The sequence below is a fragment of the Elephantulus edwardii genome, unplaced genomic scaffold (genome assembly GCF_000299155.1).
Source record: "Elephantulus edwardii isolate Elephantulus edwardi_28Jun2011 unplaced genomic scaffold, EleEdw1.0 scaffold00077, whole genome shotgun sequence".
Lineage (NCBI taxonomy): Eukaryota > Metazoa > Chordata > Mammalia > Macroscelidea > Macroscelididae > Elephantulus > Elephantulus edwardii.
The window spans coordinates 4,114,001-4,119,031 of NW_006399827.1; the positions used below are offsets into that span (position 1 = coordinate 4,114,001).

General features: G+C 41.5%; 1 protein-coding gene and 1 pseudogene across 1 annotated transcript in view; one reads left to right on the forward strand and one right to left on the reverse strand.

Annotated features, from left to right (window-relative positions):
* STXBP4 (syntaxin binding protein 4) overlaps positions 1–5,031 on the reverse strand; it is a 208,778-nt gene that overhangs the window by 51,063 nt on the left and 152,684 nt on the right. The gene's annotated exons all lie outside the window — the stretch shown is intronic.
* Positions 2,918–3,346, forward strand: LOC102849098 (annotated as a pseudogene).

Consider the following 5,031-nt stretch of genomic DNA (forward strand, 5'->3'; position numbering starts at 1 on the left):
CGCTATGAGTCGTCTACGACTTGACGGCATCAAACAACAACAACAACAACAACATAATAATATTTACACATCGTACATAAAGACATAGTATTATATATACTTTAAATCTGTTAAAAGACAGTTTTCCATCATTATAGTTGTAACAGATTTTATATAAAATTAGTAAATATACTTCTTTCAAAAAGATACAAACGTTCAGTACATCTACTCTCTTTTGGCCTAGTGGCGGGAAGCCGTGCTGCAATCCCAAAGGCATGCGGTTCGAATCTACCAGCTGCTCTGCAGGAGAAGGATGGGCAATCTCCTGTGCAATTAACTGCCTCTGAAAACCTACCAGAGGGTCAGCTATGGTTTGGTTCTGACTACAGTACACAACAACAACAACAATAACTCGGTCTTTAAGCTGATGGCCTTCTTCCTTCATTGAGAAAACAGAAATGGTAAGAAGAGAACCGTCAAATTCCCCACAGATGGTTCACTAACCCTTCCGTGTCTGCACTCACACACCCCACTTGTCTTTGGTGAGTGTATCCGTGTTGTTACCTCAGATGGTTTTTTTCATCTTGCTTCATTGTTGTCAAATGGCTGATCACTGCCTCCTTGAAATGCTTTATTAATTTGATTTCCGAAGTATAGTTTTCTTTGGTTCTCCTTTGCCGCTGACTGCTCCTTCTCAGACTCATTTGCTACTTTTTAAAAAAAATATCTCCTGATATTTAAAAAGTGGAATGCTGCAAGGCTTAGTACTTCAACCCCTTCCTGTCCTTCTACTTTTCCTTTCTTTCCCTTCATCTCCTTACATTCATTTACTAGGTGGTTTCATCTGTTGGCTTTAAATACCATCTATACTCTAATTAGTTGGAAGCAGGAGTGGCATCCACTTCCTAATTAACATGCCTCCAGAAATTCTATGAACTCTGATAAATGTCAGTAATTGTAGAGGGGCTTCAGGCCTTTTGTTCATAGGGTCGCTATAAGTTGTGCTCAACTCGAAGGCAATCAGTAACAACAACTCTAATTAGGGAGCTCTGCTGGCCTAGTGGTAAGGAGCTGTGCTGCCAACCCAGAGGCACTTGGTTTGAATCCACCAGCTGCTCCTCGGGATAAAGATGAGCAAGATGAGATTCCTGCCTCTGAAAACCTGCTGGAGGATCAGCTATGTGTTAGTTTCAACTTGACAGTAAATACAACATGCTCTAATGACCCAAAGCCCCACATCCCCAGCCTGAACCTCTCCTGAATTTCAAACTAGTAAATCCAGCTTCATGCTGTCCTCTCCACAAGGCCAACATAGTCTTGCTTCTAAAGTTAAAGAGCCCGCTCTGATCTCCTGATTCAGTCTTCTCCTCCCATGGATCTCTCCACGAAATCAATGGACTGACACAGTGACTATATCAACGGGCTCAAGTTTATCAGGGATGGTGTGGATGGCACAGGTGAGGGCAAGGATCTGACTTACTGTTCAGAGGGTCGCTATGAGTTGTACTCGATTAGATGGCACTTACCAACAGCAGCGAAAACAAAAATGGGAACCACTTATGGCACAGTGGTTAAAGGTCCAGCTGCTATTTGAAAAATCAGTGGTTTGAGCTCACCAGCCACTCCACAGAAGAGAGATGAGGGTCCATAACGATGAGGGTCTTAGAAACCCTATAGGGCAGCTCTGCGCTGTCCCGTGGGCCATTCGGAGTCAGAAATGATTTGAAGGCAATGGGTTAAGTAAAATGATAAGCTGTCCTTCTTTCCAACCTCTGCCACTCATTATCCCTGTGTCCTTTTCTGGACTCTTCCCTCATCATAAACAGGAGTAGGAAAGGTTCAATATTCAATCTTCTTAGAAGACTCAGGAGTCTAAAGTGGGATCTTCTGAAGGGGTTTTATTGACTGCTTTATTAAATGCTCAGTTGTACAGAGGAGGGAGAAAACTGTTTAAAAGAGATATATAACTAGGTATTTCTGTCATCACAGGAGACTAGAGCGAGGGCTACATGGTGGAGGAGACCTGGGGGAGGGTTTGTAAAACAATGAAAGAATCTTTTCTTTTACTTTTCCATAATTTTTGGACTCATGTACTTATAACTTGTTAGTCAAATTTGTGTCTTCTAGGTTGCAACACCCCCATGATACATCTTCAAGGATATGAACATGTACAGCCAAGCACAATCAATAAGAGTGCATCTAAATTCCAAAATCAATCTCCATAATAGTCTATGTGTTTCCTACTGCCAAAGGGGCCCTTTAGAGTAGTGAGAGAAGATCTTCACCCTGAAACCCACAGCATCCCTTTTCAGCAGGAAGTAGCTAAGAGAATACGCCATCCCCCTTTCCTTATGACTCAGGGTGAAGTTTCTCTCAGGGAGGAGTGATAGGGAATGGCAAAGGACACACTGACAAAGAAGATTAATCGGAACTGGCTTTGACAAGCACTGTGGCATTTGGACAAGAACAAACTGGGAGGAGGGTAGAGAGAATAGTGCAACAATGAATGAATGGAAACCCAAAATCTCTGTAAATGTTTATGAAAATTAATAAAATATAATTATAGAAAAAAAACAAATGCTCAGTTGTAGCACCTAGTAACTACTTAATTGACATTTGCTGACTTAAGGAAGGAATATTGACTATATCAAATATCTATGGCACTACAGTTACTATACAATAAAATATAAAACTCCAGAGGGTTCTTTAGGACAAGATATTGCAAAAGTGTGGGGCTTTAAGAATATATACTGGGGGAGAGAGGGGCGCAAGTGCGCCCCGGAGCAGCAACGCGAGCATGCGCGCTCACCCGGAGCCTGCAGGGCCAGCTGCGGGGCCTCGCGCTGGACACAGGGTCCTAGGTAGAAGACCAGTCTTCCACTGGGAGGTGACAGTGACTGATGAGTGGGGCTCTCTGTCAACCAGTCACGTTTTCAAGATGTCTTACATGCTTCCACATCTACACAATGGCTGGCAGGTGGACCAGGCCATCCTGACTGAGAAGGACCGCGTCGTGGTCATTTGGTTTGGACACGATTGGGATCCTACTTGTATGAAAATGGATGAGGTTCTCTATAGCATCGCTGAAAAGGTTAAAAATTTTGCAGTTATTTATCTTGTGGATATTACAGAAGTACCTGACTTCAACAAAATGTATGAGTTATACGATCCTTGCACTGTCATGTTTTTCTTCAGGAACAAGCACATAATGATTGATTTGGGCACCGGCAATAACAACAAGATCAATTGGGCCATGGAGGATAAGCAGGAGATGATCAACATCATCGAGACTGTTTACCCAGGGGCACGCAAGGGCCGAGGACTGGTTGTATCTCCCAAAGACTACTCTACCAAGTACAGATACTAAGCTCTGCTCTGTGTAGATGTTGTGGAGTCATTTCCATGTACAACGACTGCTGAGAGCCTTTTAGGAAAGTTTCCTAAAGAAACTTTCAAGGAACCAGAATGTTTCTGAAGGAAGGAATTGAATAGCCTTAAATTTTCAGTCTGCCAGTCCATTGTATTTTTATATTGACAAATAATTGTAAATACCTAACTAAAATAAATACAGTGCAAGGTGATGAACCATTAAAATTTGTTTTTAAGAAAAAAAAAAGAATATATACTGAAATACTGAATCTTCAACCCATGAGTTGATATTCTTTTTTTTTTTTTTTTTTTTAGGAGTGGATTAAAAAAGATGAAGGAGGAATTCTAATTCTATTTCTCTACAAAGACAGAATTTCCCTGAAGGACCTACTGTTATTATAGGAACAATGGTATTGAAGGTCAGTAGCTACTGAACATGTATTTTTCCAAGGAAAAAGATAGAAACACATTGCACGTTCTCTTCTTTGCACTAGTCAGTCAAATGAATTGGCTCACTATTTTTTTTATTATTATTAAATTTTATTAGTTTTAATGAACCTTTACAGGGATTTTGGATTTTCATTCCTTCATTGGGCTCACTATTTACAATTTGGAAGTGATTCAGCTGCTGTCAAGCGAGCTTGATTCCTACTGGTTAAGAGTAAAAGTCAGATGCTGGGTGGAAGCCTGTGAGTAAGAAGGCAGATAAGACAGAAAATAGGAAATCAGCTCACTAACTGGGTCAAAATGCTAGATCTAAATGGACAGTTAACCTGGTAGCTTAGTGATAAGGGGTCAAGTTGCTAACCCAAAGGTATGCAGTTCAAATCCAACAGCTTCTACAGGGGAGAAGGATGTGCCATTAGAGCTTGACTGAGTAACTAGAAAAGATGTATATGCATCCAAACCAAAAGACCGAAGACTATTACTGCAAAGGTGATACAACTCGTAGGGACTCGACTGCACACAACCACAGCACTCTCCCCACACCAACTTTATGGTGACTCAGGGAGTCACCTTCATTGGGTTTCTGAGGCTACAACCGCCCCCACCCTTTAAACTGTAAACTTACGCAGCTCTTACCCCAATGAAACCGAATTCATGGGCACAAAGTGGCTGCAAAAGGGTTTAATTTGTGCCCTTTTTTGACACCACATTCTAGTTACCAGAGGGCTACTGCCTGTTTCTCTCTTGTGGAGCTGCAGGGGAATTTGAACCCCTGAAGACACACAGCTCTCTGGTTAGCAGCACAAGACACTACACACAATTCTCCAGGGCTCCTTACAATAGACCAGGAAGTGAGGGGGGTGTGAGCCATCTTGAAGTTTGCCTACCACAATGTCTATTGTATTGCACTACTATAGTGAAGGCACGTGGTTCAAGGCTACCAGCTCCTCTGTGGCTTGGTTCCGATTCTACAGTACAACAACAAGAAAAACAATGCGCATTTCAGAAGTGGGATTATTTTTTTTTTCCCTAGGAAGGAAAATCTCACTAATACATCAAAGGACACATTAAAAATTTTGAAAAATAAACTTTTTTTAAAAGGAAGATGTATACTATACCAAACTAGTTAATGTGTTATATTAGCGATGTTGTTGTTGTTATGTGCCATCAAGTCGTTTCCGACTCATAGCGACCCTATGCACAACAGCTCTAAACCCTGCTCTATCCTGCGCCAAC